Source organism: Carlito syrichta, unplaced genomic scaffold, assembly GCF_000164805.1.
Source record: "Carlito syrichta isolate Samal-C Ts95f unplaced genomic scaffold, Tarsius_syrichta-2.0.1 Scaffold314830, whole genome shotgun sequence".
Classification (NCBI taxonomy): Eukaryota; Metazoa; Chordata; class Mammalia; order Primates; family Tarsiidae; genus Carlito; species Carlito syrichta.
The window spans coordinates 436,861-451,462 of NW_007258926.1; the positions used below are offsets into that span (position 1 = coordinate 436,861).

The following is a 14,602-nucleotide window of genomic DNA, read 5'->3' on the forward strand; positions in this document are numbered from 1 at the left end:
GAGTGCAGTGGCCGCTCCCGGCCATCGCAGCCTCGACCTGCTGGGCTCCGGCGATTCTTCCACCTCAGTCTTCCAAGGAGCCAGAACTACAGGCGCGCGCTACCATGCCCGGCTAATTTTTTTGATTTACTGTAAAGATGAGGTCTCACCAAGTTGCCCAGGCAGTTCTCGAACTCGCGGGCTCAGGCAATTCACTCATCTCAGCCTCCCAAAGTGCAGGATTACAGGCTGAGCCACCGAGCCCGGCTTGGGAGGCACTTCTTAAAAGCACACAGCCCTGATGATGCAAAAGCCCAAAGAAGGGGACCCAGGCCCCGAGGGCCACAAATGGGGCAGTCACTTCTCTCTGGGACTCATCCAAGAAGTGAGCCACCTAGAGAAATGATCTCAAGACAGACTATCCTTATCATCTTCCCCGTAAAGCAGTGAATGAGATTTTGGGGAGAATCAAGGCCCCGTTGCCCAGCTCTTCTTTTGGGATAAACAGATTGCAGAGAGAGAAACAGAAAGAAATGGCACAGTCTCATTTTATATTTAAAGAACAAAACAATAACCTCAATTACATGTGTTTGTACACATTTAGTAAAATATCTGAAAGTATACTCACCCAATTGTTGAGAGGTGAATAAGGTAGAAGCGGATAAAGGAAAATGAAAGCAACCCATGGAATAGGGTGGGATGAGAGAGGAAACTTCATTTTTCACTTTATCTGCCTTGGGATTACTTGTATTATATCAGTATATATATTTTAACCCACAAGTTGGATTTTAAAAGGGGGGTAGAGGGGGGTGGGGGGAGCAAAGCACTTATTCCCGATCCTAGTCAGTGGATCCTCAAAAAAAAACCCAAAAAGAGGAAAGTCTGAGCTAAAACTAGGGGAACAAAGAAATGAGTCTAAGCCCTTCCTTTAAGTCCATCATAGTACACGAGAAAGATCCAGACTAGACCTAGCAGGCCCCTTCTCCTGCACCCCACCATGGATGATCTCTGATGGGCACAGAGACAGGCGTTTACAGCATCCACCTGGGCTACCCACTGCCTGGGTGGGCCACCCAGCCCCCTGCCCCACACTTCCTTCTTATTCTTCAGCTTCTCTCCCTGCATTGGACCCCAGCCTGGCCCAAAGCCAAGAGCAATAGAAAGTCAGGGACCTGAGTGCCCCCCTGGGTCACAGGAGAGCTCTGGAGCCCTGAACATCATCTGTCCCCACAGAGTGGACAATGAGGGGAAGACTTTGTCAGCTGAAGCTCATAGTACAAATGAGAGACTTGGCTGTTAGTGATGCTGCTATTAAGACATAAGGTGAGGAGGAAGGGAAGATTTTGGTCCCCCTTGCCTCTTCCCCACCCAGAAATTCTTTCCACTTAAGGCATTATTCTGGGCTTGATGGGTATAACTTAAAGCTACGGCTAAATAAAGGCTCTTCATTGCTTACATGACAGTAAGCACCGACTCTAGGCCAGGACATAGCAACCAGAACTGTTCTAGGGACACTCACAGCCTTGGAAGAGTCAAATTGATACCCGGCTGCCTGGCTCAGGATCCTTTTTAGGCCTGCACTTAAGGATATTGGTCATTATGTCAGATAAGGCCTAGTGGCAAGAACCCTTATAATAAACGCCTACTTAATTTTGCTTAAAAAAAAAAAAATGAATCCACACACTAATCTGTATGACTTCTGCTATGAGAAGCAGAATCCACATGGCTGCCCGGCCAGGCATCTGGGAGACACATCCACTTCACCCTTTCGGACGACCTCAGTCTGGCTTCAGCCCAGACACTCCGAACTTTTCCCAGGCCTGAGTCTTCTTGGAAATAGCCAAGAAAGCAAACTTAAATAAATATCCCAGTCTTCCTCTGCCTGGGTCTCCAGCAGAGACTGCTGGCAGCAAATGCCTACCACTACCAGAACTGCAGATAAAGGAGCTAGAAGTCTTTTGAGATAATCCAATCTACATTTTCCTTTACAGGTGAGATCCAAGAGCAAAGAAAGCTTGAGTGACTGTCACTTGCTCAGACAGGTTTCCCTGGCTCCTCCGCCCACTCTCCTCCCTACCCAGCCTCCTGACTCCCTAGATCCCAACTCCAGGTCTATTTTTTCTCAAGTGCACTCTGCTGCCTCAAGCAACCTCAGCAGAATCTCCTCAAAGGAGAAAGCACGCAGGACTAGGCTGAGAGCCACAGAGGGGGAAGGAGCCACCTCTGTACCCCACAGCAGGGGCTAGCGAGGTCAGTGTTGGCCCATCCACTCCAGAGTTAAGCAAAAAAGTGGTAAAATATTACAGAAAAGGTCGGGCTTGGTGGCTCAGCCTATAATCCCAGCACTTTGGGAGGCTGAGGTGAGTGGATTGCCTGAGTCCGCGAGTTCAAGACCAGCCCGGGCAACTTGGCGAGACTTCGTCTCTACAATAAAATAAAAAATAGCCAGGTGTGGTAGTGCACACCTGTAGTTCTGGCTAGTTAGAAGGCTGAGGTGGAAGGATCGCTGGAGCCCAGGAGGTCGACGCTGGGGTGGCCATGAGCGTGTGTGCCACTGCACCCCAGCCTAGGCAAAGGAGTGAGACTCCAACTCAAAAAAAAAAAAAAATAAGTACAGAAAACATTGAGTGAAAAGGCATGATACAAACTGTAAAGATTGACCTATTTTAACTAATACACATACGCAAATACAGAAAATGTTGCCAAGTATTAACTACAGCTATTTCTGGGGGGCAGGAGGATAGATTATTACTTTTTCTTCCACCTGTTTAACTATGGTTCTTGACTTTTCCATTATACTTGGGGATTCTTTGAATTGTTTTTAAAAATAAGAGGTTAAAAAATAAATTTCTCTGATGCACATGGCTCAGATGACAAGATGAAGAGATAAAGTGTGTTTAAACCTTTTAAAGGTTTAAATTTATGAATTTTTTAAACCTATGGTGAAATCTTTATTTCACAAATCCAAGAATAACAGCATGGTCCCCACACTAGGCCACAGAAAGGGAGCCAGTGACCTGACCTAGGCTCTGACACAGCCTGCCATGTGGGCATGGGTCTGCCCAGGGCCTGGTCAGCACGGCCTGATGGAGCCTGCTGGGTGGCTGGGCCAGGACAGGCACCGTAGCGGTCATAAGGGAAAGTATGTGCTCATTCTCGTGGAGCTTGCTGCGACATGGAAAAAGGATGCTCACCTAGGAGATGGCTGAACACTCAGGGAGGAGATGATTTAGTTTTGCCAGTGTATGTCCCGGCCTCAGAAGAGTCTGGGGACCTAGTGATCTGGAATGTGACCTGTAGTTCCCAAAGAAGGCTTCTAAGGTGTAGGGGGGGTGGTGGTGAAGGTGGTGTGAGGTTTTGAAAAAAGGGGGCACTTACGCAGAAGATGGCAGGGAGGACATTTAGACTGAGTCCCCACATGGGCAGATGCCCAGAGATAAAAACAAAGGGACTGAGCAGGGGACAGAGAACAGAACTTGACATTCTGATACTTTAGAACAAGAGCCCTATAAAGGTGAGCATCACCTAGAAGGAGGGATCTGTTGGAGTCCAGGGAGAGTGAAGGGACTGGGGCAGTGCAGGCAGTCTCACAAGAGTCAAAAGCACCCCTCTGCTGGAGAAGGACAGGGCTCTCATCACTGAGAGCCACTGTGGGCCAGGCATAAGGCCAGAGACTTCACAGTCATTCACAGACCTCCTGCAGGGCGGCAGGGCGGGGCCCTGTGGCTCAGTGGTTAACCACACAGACTTCGGCGTCAGGCAGGCCTAGGACCAAGGCCCAGTTCCAACATTTGCTCACTCTGTGATCATGGGCGAATGATTCTACTTGTCTCAGCCTCTGCTGCCTCTTCTGTAAAATTGAGATACTCCTTCCCCCCTCTGAGGGTGGTGACAGACAGTCAGGAAAATAACACGGAGAGAGCACTTGAATAGTACGCACCCAGTAAAACAACCTTGAGGGGTAGGTTCCATAATCACAAGCAGTAACAGGAAGCTGCAGCAAGGGGAGAACTGAGAATAGAAGCTCAGACTGCCCACCCAGAATGAATGGAAAAAGAGATGTTTCTAAGAGACCAAGGCCAGCAGGGCCAGACTGATGACACTAACATATGAAAGGCTTAATGCACGGGATTAGAAAAGGGAAAGGTCAGCCAGAGAAGTAAATGCTGACAGTGCCCGCACCAGCTCTGTCTGAGAGAGAGGGGCCCAGTGCAGCTGGGAGCAGGTTGCCAGCATCTGATGCTCTTCAAAATTGCAACCACCGTCTGGCTCCTTGGCTTGCCTTCTAGGGGCACTAAGCAGCCTTCTCTACTATGGCTTTACATCTGGGTGGCCTGCAGGGAGAGAGTGCCCTGGCCCAGCTAAGGCAATATGCACTTGGCCTGGCGGTTGTACCACTCCTTAAAAATGAAACAATAGCTGGCACCTGGTTTATACATCAGGCCCTCTAACCAGGGTTAGCATGAGTCAGCATCTCAGAGTACAATAACTTAGATTTGCTATTTTTCTCCATCCCCACAGCCACTACCTAAAGTCCAAGTAGCTATCAACTTGCTCCATGACGGCTGCCTCAGCCTGCTCCATGATCCCCCTATGTCCACTTGGGCCCTCCTAGGGTTTACTCTCAGAATACCTACAAGGATCTTTTCAAAACTCTCTGGATGCCCTCTGTAAAACCTGCAATGGTTTTCCATCAAAACAAAACACAAACTCTTTATCAGAGATGCAGCCTTTGTACATGGCTTCTGCCCATCTTTTCAGCATCGGCTCCCACCACCACTGGTGCCCTGGTGCCTCCCCAACCCACCACATCACTGTGAGCCTGTCACACTGACTTCCTGTCTGTTCTTCAACCGTGCTAGGCTTGGGGGCTCTGTCCTTAATGTTCCCTCTGTGTGGACAACTCAGCAGCTCCTGCCTTCAGATAAGGAATCTAAGTGTCCTTGATTACCTTGTCTAATGCAGGCCCCTTCCCCTAAGTTTTTTGGTTACAACATGCTAGGCTGCTGCTTTTTGTTTCATTTAGCCATTTTAAAGTATAACACTTCAAAGGCATAAGTTACATTCACAATGTTTTGCAATGATCGCCACTATCTATTTCCAAAATTTTTAATCATGAGACACTTTGTATCCATTAAGCAAGGTTTGCTTGCTTGTTTTCAAACTAATTATCACAAACTGAACTTACATCATTGATTGATTTACTTGTTTCTATTCCTCCTACAAAAATAAACTCCATAAAGATAAAGAATTGTGTCTTGTTAGCCATTATTCCCAGGGTTAGGCACAGTACTTGATAAATAACAACAAGAGCATTACCATCTATAGTCCGCTATCTGCCAGACACTGATCTAAGTACTTTTTGTCAATTAACTCATTTAATCTTCCTAATAACTTATAATAGGTATTCTTATTATCTCCATTTTACAAAAGAAGAAAAGGAAACAGAGAAGTTAAGTACCTTGCCCTAGGTCACACAGCTAGCAAATGGCAGTGCCAGAATTCACGCTCTGTGGGTCTGGCATCAGATGGATGAGTAGACGGATAAACGGATGAACATATGGATAACGGGTGGGCAGAACACAAACAGACAGTTCTAAGTCTACCCAATTGAGGACCAGAGCTGGCTGCATTCACCTCGGGAGCCCTTCTGATGACTTAGCCGAACTTAAGCACTGACTCTTCCATCCAAACTCTGGATATTATCCTCCTGTCTTACTAATGAAGACACACAGGCTAGAAGAGGCTGCTGATGTGTCCAAGGTCACAAGGCTGCACTAAGTCTCTCTGACCCAAAAGTTCTTCCCACTATATGGCATTTCGTAGCCTCCGGGCTCAACCTGTACTGACTTCTCCCAGAGCTAGGGCTGGCCCAAGAGCCACTTGCCAAGATTGAAAAGCACGCACACTGGGAAGAGCTGGACTTAGACTCAGGACCACTGCTTCTGGCTTCAGTACTGCCACTCCCTACCTGATGGGCCATGGGCAAGTCATTTCCTCCTATCCGAGTATCAGCTTATTCATTTGTCAAACACAGATGAGATCCCCTGTCCTCCACATCCAAGTAAGGACGTGGAGATAAGGCTATTATAGAGAATGAAAGCACTCTGAGCTATAAAAGTGAAAGTCCCGCTAAATCAAAGGAGAGTGGTTGCAGGTGCTTATGCCATACATACGAGAAGCACGTCTGTGCCTATGCACAGCAGTGGAAGAGCAGGCGGACACACACAGCCACGTGTCATGCCTGCAAACAATCACTCCCCAGACAGCCAGGCTGTCTCTTCTAAATCCTGCACACTGACAGCACCGAAGACTTCTGCCCGGATGTTCTTGGGAATTCTGAACCCGGTGAGAGCAGAGGCAGCAGTGGGCGGGGGGGGGAAGAGTGCAAGAGACACCAAAATATCATGAGAACGCCAGGCAGAAGAAACTCTTCTGCTTTAATTGATGATTTCAATAACCTCTGTGACCAAGACAACTTTTCCTTCTGGGAGGTAAGGGGCTCATCTCTTCCATCTCCTTACAACCATGTTCAGGGGCTGTTAGTCTCCATTTGCACCCCCAATCAGTGGCCTGCTTGCAGAAGTGGGAGGCTGGCCCATCGAACTGTCCCTAAGCCTGCTTGACAGCTAGTTTCTGGTTGGGTTTGGCCAACAGGAAGCCAGAGGGCAGAGGAGAGAGCCAATGGGCATGTCTCCCCCGGTCTCCCCCCCGTAGCTCTGGCAGTGGTTGAGCCCCCCGTGATAGCTCCTTACCCAGCTCTAGCCACATGGAACTTGGGCAACAGTGATCCCTCCCTCTGCTCAGTGTGCCTGAGAGGGGATGCCTTTGTTAGTCTGTGGCACCTCAATATCCCTCGTGGCCTCTAACCCTGCTCACACCTCTAGTAACATCTCTTCAGCTGAAGCATCTGATTGGAATTCTGTTTTCTGTCAGAATCTGATGATGCATCACCTGACACTAAGGATGAGGGGTGCCTGGGAAGAGGCAGTATAGGCTAAGTGGTCAAGGAAGATAAAATGGCAGACAGGGAGCCTTAAGCAAATCCCTAACCTCTCTGTGCTTTGCTTTTTCATGTGTAAAATCACAATGATAATCTTGCACACCTCGTGGGTTTACTGTGAAAATGGAGTCAGATCATGCTCTCATCTTTATTATTAAGTCCAAAAGCTAAAATGTTAACAGGAACATTTCCTTGGGGAAGGACATACGGATCATTTTTCCCCTTTCCTCTGTATTTTTCCATTTTTCTACTATGAATGTGTGTTGCTTTTGGAGCCAAAAAGGAAAAAAGAAGAATGAAAAGACAAGACAGAGAGAGCGCCTGCTAAGGCTTATTCCTCCTCTTGCAGTCACTGGAGATGATGTTACTTCCCACGGGGAGTTCCCCAGTACAGAGACTCACTTCTCCGAGTGACAATCTCGATGGACGTGAATGAAATGACTAGAGGGCGGAGGCTGAGAAAGCCACTGCGGAGGCCCGGCCACCCCTGCAGCCAAGCCCAAGGATCTGAAGGGAGCTGGGCCCACAGTTAGGTCCATGCATGACAGTGGGACATGGCAATTTGTCAGAGGCTTGCAGTACCCGTAGGCACTGCATTGAATAAAACCAAACAACACGAAGAGGCCACCACCCGTCAGCACTGGCTTCTTGCCCACGAGTTTCACGTGCCACCGCAGAGCCTCAGACTGATGTACAGTTGTGGGCCAGGGACCATGTGACAGCACAGAACTGCAGAGTAAAGGCATCAAAAAGGAGAAATGCTGCTGTTTGGACCAGCTGACAACCGTGCGGGAGGCAGGCTTAGCCCTCCCCTAGCAGGGTGTCCTCTGAAAGCCCAGCAATGTGCTGTCTTCCGGGCTTTATCCCATCGAGCAGCACAAGTGCCACACAGAGTAGGTGGGCTCATTCCCCAGGCCAACTTTACTGCCAAGGTCAAACAGCTAGTCAAGGAAGAGCTAGGACTAGGATCCAGGCTTACTGGCTCACAGTCCAGTGACTGGGTTCTGCTACAGCCCACGACCCCCAACGTGCTGTAAACCATGTAACCAAAGCTACTGTTGCCCTGGATGTCGAAATAACAGCAGTATCAATCCCTCCCACATGCAGGGTGCTTTACAATTTAAAGGATCTTTTTATAATCACAATTTTGCTTGGACCTCACCAATCAGCAATTGTTGAGAGGGAGCAAAAAACAGTGGTTCTCAACTGGGCTTAGGACTTTGGACAGGTTACATACCTGCTCTCGAAAATAATACTCTACACCTCAAAGGCTCTTAGTGAGAATTAAGTGAGACAGTGCCCATGAAGCTCATTCCGGCAGTCTTTGACATATAGTAGGTAGTACACGGCAGCAAAGGTTCTAACCAGTAAGGCCTCAGTACCACACAGATGGACAAACTGAGGCCCGGGGAAGGGAAAGAACTCATCTAAGGACACTGGTGTAAGCAGCAGCAGGGCCCCGGGACATTCAGGGTGGAAGCAGCAGCGGGGCCTGGGCAACAGCTCATGGCATCCCAAGAGTGTCTGAGAACTTCCCCAGAGAGCTTAATCCTGGTGAGTGAAAGAAGGGTTCTCGGCCGGGCTGGGTGGTTCAGCCTGAAATCCCAGGACTTTGGGAGGCCAAGGCGAGTGGACTGCCTGAGTCTGAGGGTTCAAGACCAGTGCGGGCAACTTGGTGAGACCTCGTCTATACAATAAAATAAAAAATAGCCAGGTGTGGTAGTGCATGTCTGTAATTCTGGCTACCCGGAAGCCTGAGGCAGAAGGATCGCTGGAGCCCAACAGGTCAATGGTGGCTGTGAGCATGCATGCCACTGCACTCCAGCCTGGGCAAAGGAATGAGACTCCAACTCAAAAAAAAAGAAAGAAGGGTTCTCTCTAGGACATTCCCACCCTTGGAAGGTGGTGGGGACAGGGCCTCCTCCAAGTACACCCCCTCCCTTGGGTTCCCCTGGGGAGAAAAGGGGACAGAGCAGGGAGGAGCAGCAACTATCTCTCTCATTTGATTTTCTTTAATTGTGTAAACACGGTTAGAGTCATTGTCAGTGTTATGTAGAATAGAGTAAAATGGAAAACAATGTCAAACGGTCAATATGGGGCTGACCAAATTACCTAGGGTTTAGCCATTAAAAAATTAATTACAAACCGGGCTCGGTGGCTCAGCCTGTAATCCTGCGCCTTTGGGAGGCTGAGGTGAGTGGACTGACTGAGCCCGCGGGTTCGAGACCCACCTGGGCAGGCGAAACCTCATCTCAACAATAAATACAAAAAATTAGCCAGGCGTGGTAGCGTGCGCCTGTAGTTCCAGCTACTTGGAAGGTTGAGGCAGAAAGGATCGCCAGAGCCCAGCAGGTCGAGGTTGCGGTGGCCGGAAGCAGCCACTGCACTCCAGTCTGGGCGATAGTGAGAGTCCAACTCAAAAAAAAAAAAAAATTAATTACAAAAGTATTATATACCTATTGCAAAAGTGTTTGAGATAGATTTTGTACTGCTGACATGAAAAGATGTCAATATATAGTTAAATGAAAAATGCAAGTTGTAAAACAATAATGCAGTTTACCATTCCCACTCTGGCTTGTATGTTTACATAAGTATAGAAAATACCCTGGAAGGAAATGTACCGCAGCTATTACTGGCTACTTCTGGAGAGGAGAATTTTGTTTGGGGAGCTAAGGGGACAATACACTTCTGAATTATTAGGATTTTTCACAGATTTCTTTTGTAATTAAAGCTAAAGAGAAAATACAACATTAAAGAAGAATCTGTTTTGGTTGGTCTTAGTCACTTCCAGTCTTGCTTGCCGTAACTCCATTTCGACCTGTTTTCTTCCACTCTGTGTCTATGGTCACACCTAATTTTATACCACTGTAATCTGAATGCTCATAACTTTATAGGGCTTTTTTCCAGCTAATATTAATTGTATCAGATATTAATGACACCACATTATGACATCATCATCACAGCTAGCGTTCATTTACTATGTGCTAGTTACCATGCTGAGAGTTTTACATGCCTGAATTCATTTAGTCTTGCCCCTAAAAGCAAGCACTTGGATTATTTCCATTACAGATGAGGAAACTGGGGCTTAAAAAGAGTAATTTGTCAAGGCCTCACAGTTAGTAAGAACAGAAATAAGACTTAAGCCCTGGTCTGTGAGTCCTCGCTGGGAACCTCTCCCATCCAGCTCCCCCGCCCCGAGACACTGAGTGGTAAACGAAAACAATATGGCAAACAGGGAAGGGCAAGAATATGGCAGGTACTGGGTACATGCATGACCTTGAATGAGTCACTTCCTCTCCCCTTAGCTCACTCAATCATCCTTTCATCTAACAAGCATTATCACAGCAACATACTGAGATAGAACAATGAATAAAACATGAGCCCTGCCCTCAAGAAAACTGGAGTCCAGCCTCCAGCTCTTCATGCACAGGAAGGATCTAATCCCTGCCCCTCCTCTGTCACAGGGCAGTCATAAACAAGAAATGAATCAAAGACGCAAAAGAGCTTTGCAAGTGCACAGCTCCATACACTGCAAGCGGTCTTTCTGTGGGTATTCACCACTGCATATTATTTTACCAGTGGATGTTCCAGAGTGTTCTTAATCATCATCCTATTGTTGAACATTTAGTCCCAATTTGCTGCTATTATAGAGGAAGCGCTGCTGGGGATCTATCCAAAAGAAATAATTCAAAAGAAAAAAGCCAGATGTACAAAAACGATACGGTCCAACCTTCCAAACTGATGAAGACCAGCCCTTCTCAAAATCACCAGGCCTCACACTGAATTCCTGACCCCTGTGGCCTTCCCACCCCAAGCTCCTTCTCCCCTTCCAGGCAAGACACTTGCTTCTTGAGGAACACCTTAGTGCATCTCCAACCTTCTTCCTCTCTTGCCCTCCAAGCCCCTGTGGTTGAGATTTCTCCTGTAAGGTCACAATCCATGCCCTCCTGTGGGTCAGACAGTTGCCAAAGGGACCTTCCCTAAACACAGTTCTGCCATGCTCCTCAGCAGACCAAAATCCTGCAAAGGTTCCCAGAGCCTCCAGGCTCATGTTGAGTCAAAACACCTCAGTCTGGCATTTAAGAGAGATGGAAGGGGAGAGAAGTAACGAGTGCTAAGTTCCTGCAACGTGTCAGCATTACCCTAGGTCCTTTATGTAACAACCAAAATGTGGTCCCTAAGAGATAGGCATGCTTATCTGTATTCACAGACGAGGAAACGGAGGCTCAGACCATCTAAGTGAGATGTCCAAGGTCACGTAGCTACTACAAAGCTATGCTGTGACTAGAATCTGGTAGGTTCCAGAGCTTCATCGAAAACCCAAACACAAACTAACTTTCTGAGTCACCTCCCAGCTCACACTCCCCCTACACTATCTGTCCCACAAACACCCAGACCACCCACTCTTCTTCAAAGGCATCCCTATTTCCTCCCCTCTGAGTTGGGGGAGTAGGTGCCCTTCCCCCCACAACTATAGCTTTTACTGCCCCTTCTTCCTGAGGCCTGTTCTGAGCATCAAAACAGGAATCCACGCTGAGCATATACAATATCACATGCTTTACCTTGGACGTGCCATGTCCATGTCTCTCCCAGCTGAACTGCGAGGCCTGGAGGAGAGGGATGCATCTGATTGAGTGACTAGTTCAAGCGGAACAAACTGAGTATGACCTCTGAGAAACTGCAGGCTGCCCAACCAGCAACATGGCTCTGACTCACAGGCCTAGGTTTGAATCCTAACTCACTCCCCCATAACCTAGCAGTTTGACCTTGAGGCATTGTCTAAGCCCCAGTCCCTTCAATCTGTAAAATGGAAAGAGTAACAACAACTATACCTCATCCAAACCTCATGGGGCTTTGTGAAGAATGTGACGTGTACATTCTTAAGACAGCGTCCAACATATAATAAGTGCTCAATAAATGTTAGTTGTTGCTATGCTTCTCCAGGAGCCTCCAGCCCACAGAGGAAGCAGTGCCAGTCTGCCCCACTCCCGGCCCATCTTCCCAGGCTCAGGTCCCACCGACAGGGCTTCCTTTGCACAGCCGTACAAAGGAGCATTCCCACCCATACAGTTTCTGGTCATCGGAGCCCTACCAAATGTTGCAGGGGACGTGTGGAGGGCCAGTCTATCTTCTCTGGGAGCCGATGGGAACAGGGAACCTGGAGCGTCCCCACCGCTGAGGGATCCTGGCCAGGAGGCAGAAGGCCAAGGACAAGCCTTCTCTGAGGGCTCCTAACCAGTACCTACCTGCTCCCACTCCTCAGGACTACAGCAGTCTTCAGGCTGCACTGCCACTCTTGCTCTGCCAGACCTAGCACACACACTCTTCCACCTGGACCCACCCTGGCCCACCAATGAACTGCCTGGCTTTGCAGGACACCAGTCTGGGACTCCCAGACACTGCCCCTAGTCATGGTAGAGAGAGGAGCTCTGGACTTAGCCCCACCCTTTCCAGCTGTGTAACTTCAAACATGTGACATATGCTCTCTGAGCCAATGTTTCTTCTCTGCAAAAAAGTAGATAATAATAGCACCTATTTGAAAGGGTTGCTATGAAATGATGCAAAGCACTTATCACGGTGCATGGTATACCTTAAGTGCTCAAAAGATGCAGTTAATTGTTGGTATTACTCCAGGTAGAGATAATCATTCCTTTCTAGCAAACGGGGCAGCAAAACCCAGAAAGAGGCTCACAGAGCTGTCCAGGCTGGGGTAGTTAGGCAATCTTTTCTGCTGCCCCCTGGAGGCTCAGACCAGAATATCCCGGGGCACATTGCATGCTCTCAGCCCCGTACACTCCCAAGAGGGTCCAGGGCCATCACCGCCCTTTCTCTCATCCCTGGCCTCTCCTGCTAACATACTGGGGGCAAGGCCTGAGGCCAAAGTAAGACCCCTCCCAAGGGGCCCTCCAGCCCCCAGCTATCATGTCCAGCTCCTGGCAGAATCTTGTATATAGAACAACCACAGCAGCAGGGAAGTAGGCAGCCAGGCTGCAAGAATGGCAAACCAAGAGGTGGAAGACCTGGGTACACTGGTGCTGGTTCTCCTGGTGACCTTCCACAAGTCACTCTCTCTCTAGGCCTCATTCAACCTTTCAACATTTACCAGGTAAGGACTCCCTGACCCAGCATTGTTCTCACGTAGGTTCTTTGGAGAAGCCCTTCAAGAAGCTCCGGGCCGAGTTCAGGGAAGCATCACATGGCCGAGGAAGGGTTTTAATAAGGACAATGTCCTCTGCACTGATCCCCTCCAGGCTTGCCTTGAGGTGCCCTCAAAATCCCACGGACCATACTCTGCACACCACAGATACTGTGCATGGGTTGCCCGGCAGGCATGACTTCAGTGGCCAGCAGAAGCCAGCTCCATCCCTGCATGGAGCTGGCAGAGCCTCCCTGGGCCACGGTGGCTCGAAGAGGAGGCTGGCACAGGCTGCCTCTGCCGCAGGCTCCATCTGGAGAAACGGGTGGGCAGGTGGGCACACAGCCGCCTCTATTCCCCACACCCTTGCCCAGGACAGGCAGCGCCGAGTCTTCCAGGAGCTGCGGAGGGCACCACCCCAGTCCCCAGCTCTCAACCTGACCCAACTGCTGCTGATTCTGGAAGGCTCCGGGGAGAGAGTGGGAGATGGAGCAGCTGGGCTCCACATAGCCCTGGAGAGGTCCTAAATCCAGCCCTCTTACACTCCCACCTTTGGGTGCAGAGGAGGTGCTATGCAGATCCAGAAGTGAAGGTGGGAACACGTGGTGATGCTCTCTCCCTCATCAGAGCATCCTCAGAGCTCTGGGGAAAGCACCGACCATGGCTGGCAGCTGAGACAGAGACCAGCATCCCCAGAACTCCTTCCCTGTCCTTGTCCAGTCCCTCAAAGTCCCCATGGACCACTCTGGGCCATACAGATCTGCCAGTCAGTGGTCTCAGCGCCCAGTAAGTACCTTGGTGGCTGCAGTCATTTGCCTCCCCCGCCCCCACCTCCACACACACACCTAGCCGCAAGACCCAGCCTCACGGCCCCTGGATCTCCCCAAGTGTGAAGGTGCCAGACACAGCCAGGACACACAAGCCCTCTCTCCCTCTCATTAGGGGACAGGACATCACACCAGGGCCACAGGAACACAGAGGTCCTAGGACTAAGGCCCATGCCTCCAGCTCTGGAGACTTGGAAGGGTAGTGGGATAGGAGGCCAGGCCCGAGTGGGGAAGGGCCCGCAACCAGAGAGCGAGGCTGAGGGCAAGAGCTTGCCAGCTTCCCACTCGCCAGCTGAGATCTGGTCCTGCAGCCTCGGAAGCGCAGACATCCCGAGAGCCCTAGGCCTCCAGAGGCGGCAGCAGGAGTGCTCTGAGAGAACAGAGTGGGCCGGCCGCGGGAGCCCAGCACCCACCACTGCTCATCCCACAGCGGACCAAGCCCCCGCCTCCCGGCCTCCGTCTCCGGGCCCGGGGGAAGCTGCAGACCTGGAGCGGGGAGGAACAGCAAGACCCTCGCCCACACCGGCCCGAAAACTCAGTTCCCGGCCTCCCCCCACTCCTCCCCAGGGCTGGAGGCCGGGCCTAGACGTGGCGAGCCCCCCGCCCCCCGTGCCACCTGATCGCCCCACGTGCCTACCTGGGCTTGGGGGTCCCCAT

The 14,602-nt window shown here is 49.9% G+C and overlaps 1 protein-coding gene across 1 annotated transcript in view; it reads right to left on the reverse strand.

Annotated features, from left to right (window-relative positions):
* Positions 1-14,602, reverse strand: part of EPB41L1 (erythrocyte membrane protein band 4.1 like 1) — a 123,264-nt gene that overhangs the window by 51,785 nt on the left and 56,877 nt on the right. The gene's annotated exons all lie outside the window — the stretch shown is intronic.